This window comes from Corticium candelabrum, chromosome 13, assembly GCF_963422355.1.
Source record: "Corticium candelabrum chromosome 13, ooCorCand1.1, whole genome shotgun sequence".
NCBI classification, from domain to species: Eukaryota; Metazoa; Porifera; class Homoscleromorpha; order Homosclerophorida; family Plakinidae; genus Corticium; species Corticium candelabrum.
The window spans coordinates 2,583,577-2,600,000 of NC_085097.1; positions in this window are offsets into that span (position 1 = coordinate 2,583,577).

Below are 16,424 nucleotides of genomic sequence, written 5' to 3' on the forward strand. Positions count from 1 at the left end.
GTGTTATCTAAGACGTTTACCCTTTATAATTGTCGATAGGTACTGCCTGCTCTTCTGCGTGTTGTCAAGAGACTCTGTCACCGTTCCAACCCAAAGACCCAGCTGTTATAAACAACACCAAAAGGAAGCAAGGCAAGAAATACAGAGCATTTTCTCCCACTTGGTATACGAGCTATCCTTGGCTGACTCTGTGCACAACCAGGAGCAAAGTCTACTGCACATATTGCAGATATTGTAGTAGGAAAGGGTTGCTAGGTCTGGCCACTAAAGGAGAAGATAACTTTATTGACACAGGGTTTGACAATTGGAAAAAGGCTCACGAAAGAGTCTCTGTACATGCTCAATCTGGTCATCATAAAGCTGTTTTTAAAGCTGAGCAACTAAAGCATGACAGTGTGGATGCACTCTTGTGCAGACAAGCTATGGTTGATCAAAAACTTCACCGGCAAACTCAGTTATCAACATTGAGGTACTTGCTTCGAGAAGGAATGGCTGTTAGGGGTCACCATGAGGAAGAAGGTAACTTGGCTCAGCTTTTGCTCCTGAGAAGTAATGAGATCCCTCAACTAAAGGTTTGGCTCAAGGAGAAGAAGTAGTGTTCCCCTGAAATTCAAAACGAACGGATTTCTCTTATGGGATTGTGTGTTTTGAGAGGTCTTTTGTCTGAAATTAGAAATGCACGGTACTATTCCATTATTGCTGACGAGGCAACAGATGTTGGTCACAAGGAACAACTTGTGGTTTGGATCAGGTGGGTGGATGATAATTTTGATATCCACGAGGACACAATTCAGCTTATCAATGTTCCAAAAACTGACGCACAGACTTTGACTACTTGTATCAAGGATTGTTTGTTGAGATGCTGTCTGCCCATGTCTCAATGCCGCGGTCAGGCATACGATGGTGCAGGTAATATGAGTGGATATTTAAATGGTGTGGCGGCTAAAATTCAAAATGATGTACCATCAGCACTCTACGTGCACTGTCTGGCCCATTGCACTAATTTATGTTTCAAACAATAGGTCGTCAGTGTCAACATGTAAGAGATGCATTGGATCTGGCCAGGAGTGTTGCTGATCTTATTAGATACTCCCCAAAAGATCGTCATTATTTCAAGCTCTGCAGGCTCAACTACCTCCAGGCTCTGACCGTTCACCTTCGTTAAAACCTTTGTGTCCTACAAAGTGGACTGTGCGCACCTCAGCACTGCATTCGATTTCGAACAATTATTGTGTGCTGTGTGAAACATTACAGAAGGTTAATGCTGAATGCCACGATGAGTATGGGCGTACTGCTGGTGGGTACCTTGCTCAAATGGAAAAGTTTAGTACGTATCTCGGTCTCAAAATGTCTCATTTAATCTTTGGTGCTGGTGAGCAGCTATCCATATCATTGCAGGGGTAAGACACAACTTTGCAGGAGGCTACGACAGCGGCAGATTTAGCAGTATGTCATCTTGAACGGCTGAGGACTGATGAGAAGTTTCATTCGTTTATGAGGATGTAGTCAAATGCTCAAAGAATCTCACAGCACCACCTTGCCTCCCAAGATACAGGCGTCCACCACAAAGACTGGATGAGGCAGGCTTAACTAGCCATGAATTTTCTTCCCCTGAATGTTATTTCAAGCAGCAGTATTTTGAAGTGTTAGATTTGCTGGTTAATGAACTCAAACGACGGTTCCAGCAGAAGAGAGGTATGCCTGTGGCAGCTACTATTGAGAAGCTACTATTAGATGCAGTAAATGGTACGTACACCATGGATGGTACTGCTTTACCAGAAGAACTACAACTCTACAAAGATGACCTTGATTTATCTCGACTGAAATACCAGCTATCAATGCTTCCAGATGTTGTCCAAGTCAGAAATCGAAAGCTTGAAAACAATCCACCAATTACAGAAGTGACAAATGTAAGAACAATATGTTCTATCATGGCTGACATTTCTCTCTGTAAGGAGATGCTTTCAGAAGTTGTTCACTTGATTAAACTTTTCTACACTATTCCTGTCACCACCTCTACTGCTGAGATAACATTTTCAGCACTTAGGAGATTGAAGACATATCTGAGAACCACAATGAGTCAGGAAAGACTAAATCATGCAATGTCTCTCTATGTGCACAAGGACAGAACGGATAACATAGATCTAGATGAAATTGCAAATTCCTTTATAACTGTTAACGAGAGGAGAAGAAACCTTTTTGGTCATGTTTAGTTATTTGTCAACATTATGACTCTTGATATCTGTCAACACTATGACTCTTGATATCTGTGCGAGTGCCCATGCGCCGCTGATATACAAAGTGCACGCATTCAATAATTGTGCCCCCCCCCCCAATAGTAATCACTTTCCTACGCCTGTCTGTGGCCAAGGTGGAAATGGAGAGAGCAAGAGTAGTACATAAACTCAAAACGTACCGTGATACTGCAACACCTAATCCTGGTGGGTAACTAACACACTCCATAGGAATACTTCTACGTAAATTTTTGTTTTCTTCAATAGCCACCTACCATCCAAATGATGATGATGATGACAAGGAGCTTCGTATGAGTTTCGATGTATGCTACAATCATTGGGCCAGATTCATACAGCGCCGCGCGATTTACTGCAGATTTCTACTAGCTGTAGCCTGTCCTCAGCGGCACGCCACTGACATTTTGGAGATTGCCTTCTAAAATAAGATTTTTTGCCGCGTAGCATCACAATGTTCTCGCTAATTAAACGGTTTCCGTGCATTTCTGAAGAGCGGCGGGCCGCTTGTTGCCGCCTAACTGAACGGCACCTATTGTAAAGCTCTCAAGTGTCTCTTTCCTTTAGTTTCGGAGTTGGTCGCTCGACAGTTTGCAGCATCACATAAGACACATGCACTGTACTCTGGGAAGTCTTCCAACCTCCCTATGTCAAAGCGCCATTAAATGAAGAAGAGTGGAAAGGGATAGCAACTGAATTTGAAAAAATCTGGAATTTTCCGAACTGCATTGGAGTAACTGATGGAAAACGTGTGATTCAAGCGCCAGCTGGTGCTGGGTCCGTGTACTACAATTATAAAGGAACCCACTATTGTCCTTATGGCTGTTTGCGATGCGCATTATCGCTTCCTAATAGTTGATGTAGGAGATAGTGGTCGGCATAGTGATGGAGGTCTTCTTGCACAGTCAGCATTCGGGTAAGCACTAGAGTCTGGCACCCTTTCATTGCCATCGTCAAGAGTATTGCCTGGCCCAGAAACAGATGCTCCATATGTCTTTGTGGGCTCCATATGTCTTTGTAGATGACGAAGCATTCCTCTACGAACACACATGCTTCGGCCATACCCAGGCAGGAATCTGCCAGATGCAAAGAATGTGTTTAATTACCGTCTTAGTCAAGCTCGAAGAATCATTGAAAACTCTTTTGGAATTCTCACAGCTAGGTGGCAACTTTTTAGAAAGCCTATCGTCGCTCAACCAGAACATGTAGTAACTTTCACCAGAGCTGCCATTGCTCTCCATAATTTCCTACGGATCACCGACAAAAAATCTACAGACTATTGCCCAGTAGATTTTAGCGATGCAGAAGATAGTGTAGGGAATGTACTGGAAGGAAGTTGGAGGGATGCAGTAACGGCTGAAGGAGGATTAGAAAGAGTAGGGCAAGTTGGGAGCAATTGATTTAGTAGATCAGCAGCTGAAGTACGAGAGTGCTTCAGCAACTATTTCATGTCTGCCTAAGGACAAGTTGATTGGCAGTACCATCACCTCCATCGCACATCTTATCACTAGATGTAGAGTGAAGTTAACAACGGTTTTCTAAAAGCCAACAATATAGATCAAAGAGAGCACAAACTTATGCTTTGGTGGTCACGCATGTACATTGCATGAATGTCATGACTTTCCATTCCACCATGATAGTACTCTGAAACATTTAAAGATTGGGTATTTAGCTACCTTTAGAAAGGGTATTTAGTTACTTATTTGCTTAGAATCAAATCTCTTTGAAGCAATTAAATGCTTTTAAAAAGCCGGTTTGTGAGCAGCCTGTAGAGAGCTCAGGTTGTGTATGTGTTGTATGGGAACTCTGTATAGATTGATGATGATGTATTCTGCTGATGCGGGTGCTGTTGTGGAAAGAAAAGCAAGTTGTTGGCAGGTCACTCAGTGCTCGAAATAGCGGTCGGACATCAGACATTTCCGAACCCTTTTGTCGTTTGAAGGATCACGGAGAAGAACGTTCGGACAAGATGTTAAACTTTAGAAACGCAACTGTAGACCTACCGTAAAGGAGCTCTAGTGTCTTGCTATTAATAGACAAAACGTTTACTACTCACCATATTACTACAGGCTGGTTCACAATAGACGTATGCACGTTCACAATATGCATCCGATCCGCGCGCGGCGCAGCGGATCGCTGTTCACAATATGACGGAGTGCGTGTGCGCTGCGCTCTGATGACTATAATTAGATTACGTACTAATTGTCACATGACAATATCTAGCCACGTGACTATCACAATATGTCTACTAATGCAAAGAAACAGACAAGGAAGCCGTCTAACGGCTTCTATCAGAAGCTCTTCAATGCTGTCCATGGCACGCGCCCTTGACTTGAATTCCCGGACATGGCACTCTACATCTCGTGACCAATTAAACATGTGCGGTGATTGGAGAACTGTAAATTACATTTCCTGTTTGGCGTACGACGTTTCCGGTAGAGCGCATCGAAATAGAGCTGATCCTATTGTTGCGCTCCGCTCTGCGCCACTGCGCTCCGACGGCGGCATCCTTTGATGTTGGCGCACACTGTCGGATCGGATCGCAGCGCATGCATATTGTGAACATGAGTGCGTCTATTGTGAACCAGCCTTACTACTGTCTACGATTACGCAATGCTCAGGCGCGCGACATCACTGCGGAGAACGGCCAAAACCACGTGGGGTGAGGCACGAGACAACAACGGCGCTGAACGACCAATACATGCGTCAACATTCGAGGATTTCAAGCCGGGCATTACATCGTCCCCCATCGCTGATAATTCAAGCCAACCGAATCTCACTGTGACTCTGGCGGCCCTCAAAGAGGAAGACCACGCGTCCACTGGGGCAGCCATTTTGAAAATTCACCGTCAATATCCAGGATAGAGGTCAGATGCATGTGAAATAAATGGAAGATGCTAGAAGGAATCGTCGCTGTCTGTCTGTTTGCTGGTTGGACTTTGCAAATGCGTACGGATCCGTGCCTCACTGGTTGGTTCGAGAAAGCTTTGTTCTTCATCATGCGCCACTCCACTTACAGAAAGTGGTTATGAATCTCTATTCATCACTTCAGCTGCTGGTATCTACATCAGAATGGTCCACCCCTTCTATTCCATGTCACAAAGGGGTATTCCAAGGCGACCCTTTCTCGGTGATAGTTTTCAATACAGTGATCAATACTCTAGTTCTTCAATTACAACAGTCTGCCCCATCGATTGGTTACAAGTTACAAAACACAAAGCATATTGTTAACACTCTTCTCTTTGCTGACGACTTAACTCTTCTCGCCAGAAATTCCAAGAACCTACAAACCCTCTGCGACATCGTGTCCAAGTGGTGTTGTTGGTCACAACTGTCCATCAAGCCTTCAAAATGTTCATCGCTCAGTTTATCGTTCAAGCCGTCTTACCATGCCCGTGACCCTGCCGTTTCTGTTTCTGGTTCTTCAATTCCATTTCTTGGTGAGGACACCTTCAAGTTTTTGGGAATGCCAGTAAATGGGAAGTTGAGCACTGTGTCTTTCAAGGAATCACTAAAGGCTAAAGTTCGTCAACTAATGGAAAAAGTTGATTCTTGTCTGCTTAGCTGTTGCCGAAAACTCAAACTTTACAGTCAAGGAGTGTTTCCTAGGCTCGCTTGGTCACTGTCTTTAGTACCACTGGCTCCCAGTTGGGTTAGAACAGACGTGGACAGCATAGTGACTTACTTCTTGAAGAAATGGACGAAACTACCCAGATCCGCATGCACTGTTCGTTTATATTTGGAAAAGTCCAAAGGTGGTCTTGGCCTTCCTTGTCTTTCGCACTGCTCCTCAAAATTTCAGGCATCTAAATCTGCTCGTTTTTTGACCTCATCTGATAACACAATCCGGTACCTGGCAACAAAAGCTGCTGTGAATGGGTTTCACCCTGAGAGATTTTCTTCAGTTAGAGAAGGACTTGTTTCTTTATCAGACTCACCTGGACTGTCAGGCTCGTCGCTTGGTGAAAAGACCAAAAACAGACTTGACAAGAACTTTCAGCAGCATCTTCTGGAGACACTGCAGAGCCGCAAAGTGCAAGGAGCGACAAGCCGGATTGACAATTCTGCGCCAGATTTATGGTCAAAAGTTGTTTACAGTTTAACATCAGAACATTTCTCTTTCATTCTAAATGCTGTCTCGGAGTCATTACCAACGAATGCCAATCTTCTCCTGTGGAAGAAGAGAACAAATGATGGATGTCCACTCTGCCATAAACGACAGACTCTTCTACACGTTCTAAATAATTGTTCTGTTCTCCTTAAGAGAGGCTGTTATAATACCCGGCACGACGCTGTTCTCAAGATAATCTACGACACCATCTCTCAGAATACGTCCACCAGTAATTACAACGTTTTCGCTGATCTTGCCTGCAGCACTGTTCCATTTCCAACAGACATCGTTGTGACCGCCAAAAGACCTGACGTCATTCTATGGAACGACGTGGTACAGAGAATTTACCTAGTAGAACTTACTGTCTGTCATGAGTCCAACTTCGATGCAGCTGACGAAAGAAAAACTGCAAGATATTACGACCTAGTGCAGTCTCTGTCAGAAAAGAGATATCTCGTAAAGCAATTTAACCTTCTCGTTGGATCGAGAGGTTTTATTCATAATGCCAATTTGAATTCTTTGTGCACGGAACTACGTATACCAGCTAGGACAAAGGAGAACATGTGTCTTCAGATTATCAAGACTGTCATGGAAGAGTCATTTAAAATCTGGATCAAGAGGAACAGTTCATAGCCTTGTTACTGTGTTTAATTAATGGTTAACTTAGTCTTCTCTTTTACTTTAGTCTTGCTGTGCTAGCCAACTTCGTTGTAGCTAGTCTAGAGCTCTTAGCTGCTGTCCCATATGTCGCCACGGGATTGTTAACCGTGTTGGACAGGGGTTGCTAGCTGCTCCCCATTTGTTTATTTATTTCAATAAATGGGTTTGACTCACATCCAGTGAAGACACAAACTCAGTTACAATAACAACAAGTGCTGTTTTTCCATCCACACAAAGTATACCACTTCTATTACCAACTGTTGTGTCTGCAACAATGTTCCATGCATCTGCCTCTACCGTCACAACAACAATAACATCGCCTGTCGTGACGACATCATCAATCGATAATATGCCATCAACAGTTGTGTCGGCACCGTTAGATGTACCACCTTCTATCATTAACACTACACTAACGGCTGATACCACCAATACTACTACTACAACAACAACAACAACAAACTAGACACCACAATTAGACCAGTTGAGGCGCGGAGTGCTCCCCCTGGGGATAATACTCCACCCCCTAATCCTAACTCTGACGGGATGAGCCACGCAACTCAAATCACTTCTACTATAAATAATGACACTTCTAAACCTACCATTGATACATCTAAACCTCTTACTACGACCGAAATCACCTTTTCAAGGAAGATCTGGAGGATCTCATGCTAGACTCTCTGAGGTCGGCTCATCATGCGACCTTCTTGAGAAGTTGTCGGGAGCAACTACTTATGCCTACGGGCCTCAAGATTCGCAGACCACCAGCAGTGATGGCCATCGACGACACCTTCCGCAGACAACACGACGAGATTTTGCGGAAAGCCGAACGCGATCTTCTGGATCTTGCCCTTGAACACATCAATGCTCTAAACGAGCAATACGATGATGACATCTTGAATATTATAAATAGACTAGACACAAATTTGTCTGACAATGAACATGAGATTTAACGAGAGAGCGGACTCCTTACAGAAAAACACTCGAGGAGAAAAACAAAAAAACTACATTTATTACTGGAGAACAAGAATAAACCTACTGCTAATAATAAGAAATCCACAAAGTCCGCAAACATCGAGACAAACAATACTGCTCGATCTAACATCTCAAAGCAAAATTCTGCCAAATCTACTAGAAAACAGGCCATCGTCAAATTTGCTGTTTCAAAATCCACCTCTACCTCTACCCTTCCTCGGTTAGGTAAAAATACAGGCAACAACACCAATAAAACATCCAACAACAATAACAACAACAACCGAACATACAAAAATGACCCTATTCCAAATCCTGAACCTAAGACCGTCGCCGTCGAGAAGACGACCACACCAAGTGAGAATACCCGAGATGCGACGCGGACCGTCGGCGATAATGGGAAGCGAGTCACCTTCTCAACCGACAAAGATAACGATCACCATCTTCAACAGCATTTTTTAGACACAGCGACGGGATACAGTCAACAACCGGTACCGATCCCGAATACGTTGCCACCGTGGGTACCAGTATCGTATCGACCGATACCACAATACTATCCGTCGATACCGGTACAATCAACGATACTGGCTGCAACAAGTCTACTACCCATGGAGCATTCCTACGGACTCACAGCGGGTCACATGCCCGCAGGACCCGGTACCAACACAGCATATGCCGGCCACCTGTGGGCTCCAAGGTAGTAAACCTGTCCAATTGCACCTTATCAACAGCAGAATTATCATTACTAGATAAAGGTCTAACATCTATTCCACAACCATTTACGACTGGAACTAAACACTTACAACAAGATCTTGATGCATTTGCAAGGAGATTTGAAGACAATGCAATGACTTGTACACTGGATAAAGCAAAAAGAAGACAATTGGAGCTGATGTCTCAAGTCACCAAATTATTAAAGCTATTGCTTGTGATGCCAGCTACAAATGCAGAAAGTGAAAGGTCATTCAGCGCTCTTCGACGACTAAAGTCTTACCTACGCTCAACGATGTCTCAGCAGTGTCTGAACCACTTGATGCTCTTGCAAGTGCACAAGAGCCATACTGACAGCCTTAATCTTGTGGAAGTGGCAAATGACTTAATTACTGGTCATGACCATAGAAAAGATGTGTTTGGTACATAGTTCAACGTCTCTGATTTTGAAATTTAAAGTACTTTTTATAATGTTAGTAATAGTGCCGTGACTGTTAAAACTAAAAAGATGTATGATTTATTGTCTTAAGAACTTATCGCCCATGGGCCGGCTCTTCCCTGGCGACCAATACAAATTACGTAATGACCACGCCCTTGACCATGCCTTTAGCGCGCATTAGGCCGCCCCACTTTTATTTTGCTTCCGGCGGGCCTGTTCAGAAGTGGCTAATCTTCAACTAGCAATTGGAATATCAATTATCGAGGAAGTGTTTATCACACCAGATAATCTGCATGAAGTTGTAAGTCGACTTCAAGTGAGGACTGGAAGTAACGCAAATGGAGCTCGAGCTGCTGGGGTGCTGATAATTCAGTCATACTCATTTGCTGTTACTGTGACAAAGTCATCCCTTGTCAGGTTTGATAGCCATGCGCATGGATTAAGAGGTGCACTATTTGCAGTTGTTCCATGTTCAGATGGCACAGCCTACCTGAAGCAAGTTCTCCAAAAGTACTACCAATCATCCCTCAAGTTCGACAACAGCGTGCCTGGCAAAAGTACAGTGTAGACTGTTAGAGTTATCCTGTGAAACTATACAGCACCACAGAGGAAGAGCACCACATGACCCAGTGTGGGTTTTTGGAATTGTTGATGTAACACAGCAGCCAGCACTGGGTCACATGAAAATAGTTAAAAGAAGAAATGCTGCGACACTTTTACCAATCATATCACAACACGTATTCGCTAGCACAACAATACATTCTGACGAATGGAGAGCCTACAATCGTGTTAACACACTCCTACTGGTGGCAGCTCACAGGACAGTTAATCATTCTGTAAATTTTGTGGACCCTGGCACTGGAGTACACACTCAACACATTGAATCCTATCGGAATCGAGTTAGAAAAACTGATAAAATGAAAGGGTGCCATCGCCATATGCTGCTGTCATATTCGGATGAATTCATGTGGGGGAGCGTTATGGCGTACTTCACGCGGCAGCCTTTGCCGCCATCACGTTGGATATCAGCCAGTGGTATCGAGTACCCTAGCTAGGTGTCTCTCAACTTCTTCATGTTCAGCGTTGAAACTTAACCTAAACAGTTGTGCTGTATAGGTTAAACAGGATGTCTTCCGCATCTCAGCTTCCGTGTTAGTCTAAGAAGCAGACATTATTGAGGTATTGTTTCGGCGAACCCCCAAACAAAATTAGCAGGAGAAAAGAAGACGTCGATCCACCGTCAATCTCCAGCGCAGCTGGCCAAGCCACGCCAGTCGAAGAGGTCATGGAAGAGGATCAAGTTACGGAACTACTCAGTCCAAATGACATCGCTCACTACGCCTTTGGAAAGAAGACAGCAAGCACTCCAGCCAAAAAGGTTGACGGTGCAGCGTCTATTTATCGACCTCCGCAAAACTTTCGCTCTCCTTCACGTCTGATGTGCAAGAAAAACCGTCACTTCCGACATCAGTGGCTGGTAAACCATAGATGCCTTGCGTACTCAGAGATTGAAGATGGTGGTTTCTGTATCTCCTGTGTGTTTTTTGCAAAGAACAGAGACGAACTAGGTCAACTTGTCAGAACACTAATCACAAAATTTCGCTGGAGCATCAACTACTCTCGAGAAACATGCTGAACAAGAAACACACATTGACGCAATGAAAGCGATGGCTCAGGCCAGTGTCCGACAGCAGCACGGGGCTCCTTCTATTGCTCAACAAATTGCAGCTGAAGCTAATACTGTCATCTCCAAAAACCATGCGAAGTTGCTGTCTATTCTGAAAACCGTCATATTTTGTGCGAGGCAGAATATCGCTCTACGTGGTCACCGTCACGAATCAGGATGGACCCCAGAGAGTAGTGAACACTGTAGTATATACATCCGGGAAATGGCGTTGGTGAGTCCAGTCATTTGATCGGCATTTAGAACTAGCCAGTCATTCTTGAAATAGATCGCCTTGAGTAAACAGTAAGACCAGTTGAGCGCGTGCTAAGGACGCAGTTACTTGTGACATCTGGCGACGAGGATGGCGGTAGTAATCGGACAAATGGCGGAGTTCGACGAATCAAAGGAGGAATGGCGACTTTATGCAGAAATGTTAGAACAATACTTCGCAGCGAATGGCGTAGACGACGCGGCTAGACAAAGAGCTATTCTATTAAGCGTGATTGGAGCTCGTACTTATCGAACTCTACGAAGTTTAGTGGCTCCACTGAAGCCTAAAGAGAAGTCAGTCGACGAAATACTACAGATGTTGACAGAACATTTTGACCCGAAGCCATCAGTAATAGTACCACGATTTAGATTTAACAGTCGATCGCGTCAGGAAGGTGAGTCGGTCGCTAAATTCACGGCAGAACTGCAGCGACTCAGTGAACATTGCAAATTCGGGGCGGTGCTTAGTGATATGCTACGAGACAGACTAGTCGTAGGTAGGGTGATTGTACCACCACAAGGGCAACCACGAGTTTTGGAAGAGTTACATGCTGGTCATCCTGGTGTGGCGCGAATGAAAGGCTTATCCAGAACGACAGTCTGGTGGCCAGGACTGGATGGGGACATCGAACGCAAGGTCCAAGGTTGTTCTAGTTGTCAAGAAACAAGGAATGCACCACCAAAAGCTCCATTGCATCCCTGGTCTTGGCCTCATCAGCCGTGGATGCGGGTGCACGTGGACTACGCTGGACCCTTGCTAGGGAAAATGTCTTGTACTCATTGACGCACACTCGAAGTGGATGGAAGTAGAACCTGTAGAATCAGCGACGACGAAAACTACGGTAGAAAAGTTAAGAAAAATTTTCTCAACTCATGGAATTCCTGAAAAAGTGGTATCAGACAATGGATCAGTATTCACCAGTCAAGAGTTTACCGATTTTGTAAAATCGAATGGAATAGACCACATTAAAACAGCACCGTATCATCCGTCAAGTAATAGGCTGTCGGAAAGAGCAGTACAGATATTGAAGAAAGAACTGTCCCTAGCAAAACAAGGAACCTTGTCATGTCGCTTGACACAAGCGTTGATCAGCTACCGGATTACACCGCATTCCACACAGGAATATCACCTGCGGAATTATTAATGGGTCGCAAATTACGATCGCGGTTAGATTTGTTACACCCCAACTTGGAGCAAACAGTACACAAAAAGCAATGGCAACAGAAACAATTCTACAAGGGTAACGGGAATAGTATGAGACCATTACAACGGGGTGAGAGTCTACGTGCGCAATTACAACAGAGGCCGTCCTTGGGTAGCTGGTGTGGTTCAGTCCAAAACAGGCTCCCTATCATACACTAGCAAACCGCATGATGGGAGGGTAGTCAAACGACATTTAGATCAGATTCGGAAAACCTTACAATCGGAAAGACATGAAGGAGGTGAAGCAGAAGACCTACTGGCGGAACCAATACATCCAAAGGATAAACCATGTTCAAGACCAATGGTACCGGTATCGCCGGAAAGACCCGAAGAGTGGGTTGTTGCACCAGACTTACCAGAACAACAAGATGGAGTTGACAAACAAATGAAACAGGACGCGACGGTATCATCGCCGGAGATCAGCACAGGACCAGAAAACTAGAGACACACGTGGAAACAGCGACAGCATCAAAGCTAGGTGCCAGCAAAGGAGTGACTCCAATCCGCCGTTCCAGCAGAAGGAGAAAGGCACCTGACAGACTGAATTTGTATTAGATTAGACTACCGAGTTGTACGATCTCTCTTAATTGTTAATATCAATGACATAGTCGGGGGAGAAGGATGTAGTATACATCCGGGAAATTGCGTTGGAGAGTCCAGTCATTTGATCGGAATTTAGGACTAGCTAGTCATTCTTGAAATAGATCGCCTTGCGTAAACAGTCAGACCAGCTGAGCGCGTGCTAAGGACGCAGTTACTTGTGACAACACATAGATGAAAATCCTGGCAATTTCCTCGCGCTTTCAAGTTTTCGTGCCAACAGTGGCGATAAAGCATTGTTGGAACACTTTGATGTCAGCAGACAGAAAACGTATCAGTCACCACAGATTCAGAATGAAATGGTAGTGTACTGGCAACTGGGTGCGAGATCAGATTTTGAGTGAGGTAAGAGAGCAGCCCTTCTTCAGTATCTCCGCTGATGAGGCTGTGGAGTGTTCCAACAAAGAGCAGATGCCTTTTGTCATTCGTTTCGTTGACAGCTCTGATAATATCAAGGAAGAATTTTTGGATTTCATCCTTTGTGACCAAGGTATTACGGGAGAAGCAATTGCAAGAAAGCTAACGCAGGAGCTGGATGTCCTCTCTCTTTCTGTCAAAAATGTTCGAGTTCAGTGCTACGATGGAGCAGGGAACATGGCCGGAAGTCTGAATGACGCAGCTGCAATTGTCCAGAGGAAACCAGGTGCAAGCAAAGCCAAGTATTTCCACTGTACAGCTCATGCACTCAACTTGTGTATCGTGGGCATGTCAAATGTTATACCAGTTCGGAATATGTGGTCTGTTCTCAAGCAAGTCGCTCTGTTTTTCAACAATTCACCTAAGCGCCAGCAGTCCCTCGAGCAATGCATTGCCACTATATTCCCTGAAAGTGCTTGTAAGAAAGTTGTGAACCTGTGCAAAACGAGATGAGTTGCTCGCAATGATTCCTACTTGGTATTTCATCAACTTTATCCAGCCATAGTGGATACTTTGACAACAATCAGCACAGACCAGGGATGGAACCGTGACTCTTCTTGCGCTGCTGCTTCCCTGTTAGCTAATATTACCCAGTTTACCTTTATTGCAACCTTTATTGTCACAAACAAGATTATGGAATACTCGCCCAACTTAGCAGTACGTTCGCAAAAAAGAGCATTGGACACTGTCCAGGCGTATCAACATGTCCAGACAGTCATCACGACAGTTGAAAGAGTGAGATATTCGGTCGATGAAGTGGTTTAATTCAGCAACCGCCCTGGTCGAATCAGTGGAGATTTTTCCCAGCATACCTCGTGTATGTACAAGGCAACCACACCGAGCCACTGTACCAGCGTCGACGCCCTTTACGTACATTAAACGCAATGTCACAGTTCCCCTGCTATTGCCTGGGCAGAGGAATCACCGTTTTCAGTACATCAGCAAACTGCAGCATTAGGATTGTCTGTGGTTGCTTCGGTTCTCATAGCAGACCCGAGTTCTGCTCGTGCTGCCATTTGACGGTTGGCAGAAGAATGTAGGGAAGATATGCCTGCAGCTTTTGTGGGCTCTGAGACTGAGTGATCTGTCAGTAATATGAAGAGACAGTAAAACTACCTGCGTTCAACAATGAATCAAGAACGACTAAGTTCTTTGGCGCTAATTCATACGATCTATGCTATGGATATAAATCATCAAGTACTTTCGAGGTTTTATACTCTTCATCCTAGAAAATTGCTGAAAGGTAATGTCTTGAACGACGAACAGATGTAATCTCACCATTTCCGGCTTGGAAGATTTCATATTTAAACTGTTTGACATTGAGTTGATCATTTTCAGTTATACTAGATCAGTAGACCGCTGCCTACTGTCTGTTCGCCATAAGCGTGAACTTTGAAAATCATCAATATCTCTGCTGTTTAGTGGACTTTCGCGATGATCTCGGTATCGTTAGAAACCGCTAGGTCTGGCATTTCTGTTTATCAAATTATCTAAGCCCTTTCTACAAACGAAACGGAAGGATAGTACTTGTGCATATCAAACACAAACGGGTGGAGCAATGGCTATTATCCAATTATCTTGTAAGACCAACGGATCAGCAACTGGAACCATTTAAGATAATTGGTATAACATGGTCCAACTGGGGCAGCTCTTAGTGCTCTAATGTGCACACCTGGCGTGACCTCTACTTCATTACTCACTTCCGAGTTCACGCTTATGGCGAACAGACAGTAGTATGTCATGCGTATATATATATATATATATATAATGGCAAACAGTTTTAAAGGAATACTGTAAAATGATTGGCATTGAGTTAGTGATTATTAATTTATATCCAGTGCACTTACATTGAGCAAAGTGTGTGTGTGTGTGTGTGTGTGTGTGTGTGTGTGTGTGTGTGTGTGTGTGTGTGTGTGTGTGTGTGTACGTGTAATATGATAATGTACTCGCATACATTATGTTTTGTTCTAGATTTCTAGACCCCTCCCCACAAGTGCAGCCGAGCTACGCCACTGCAGACGCTGCATGAAATCGATGACATCACGCTCTGGATCGGAACCAAAGCAGACTTCATGCACTCTTACGTAAATATCAGACGCCGCCATTATTTTCGCGCGAACAAGGCAGGTAACTAGCTAACGTACGCAAGAACGGAAGTCTACTTTCTGCAAAATTAGCCGTAGCCACTCCTGTTTTGTTGGTTCATGTAAGCAACATGCATTTATAGTGCCACCAGCAACGTTAATGGTGGAACAAACCTTAATATCTTGAGACTATACGGGTATTCTATATTAGTAGAGTCCACACGTGGCTGATACGCTTTGCATCACCTATTTGGCGCATTTTAGAGGGGTGATGCGTATTCTCTATATGATCCCGCTTACGCAGTGCGAACACAGCTACGGCAACGAACGCAGCCCAAACAATTGCTCTAGGTATGGATAGAAATCCGCTTCTGGACCAAAGTGGGCCTAAAACAGTGATTCCGCTCCCCAAACGGTGACATATATGCCTAATCTACTCCAAATAACTAACTACCAATGACTGCACAACAGCACACTACCGAAACTCTCGTCTAACAACCACATATCGTTCCGTGGACGCGGCCATGACACTTTCACAAACACCCCGGATGTCCGGCAATTCCCGGATAATTGTTCAATACATTTACGTAACCCGTTTTTCTAGATATTTTCACAACTGCTCTGGTCTTGTAAGTTAGTTAAAAACCCATTATGTGATTAAACAGAAAAATGCTGAACCAATACGAGTTGTATTTAATTAATTAACTAACTTCTAACATTTGATTGGTTTAATGACAGAAAGTCATGTTCTCATGGGAGTAAAACATTTCAAGGTTTGGACACCAAACGTTGTACAATTCAGGAGTAACCCAGTGAGACAAATTTAGTGGAGAACCATGCAGAGCACTTGGCCCACTATGTACGAGTACAGTACACCTTTAATTAATACATCTATCTACTGTATGGATAAACGACCAGACAGACTAACAATACCTTAATTAGAAAGAAAAATCACTTAAAACTATATTATATTTTGAATTTGCTAGCACGCAATAGTTACCTATAAATCAACATCATGCAAGCGTTTTGCAATCGATCTGTTGT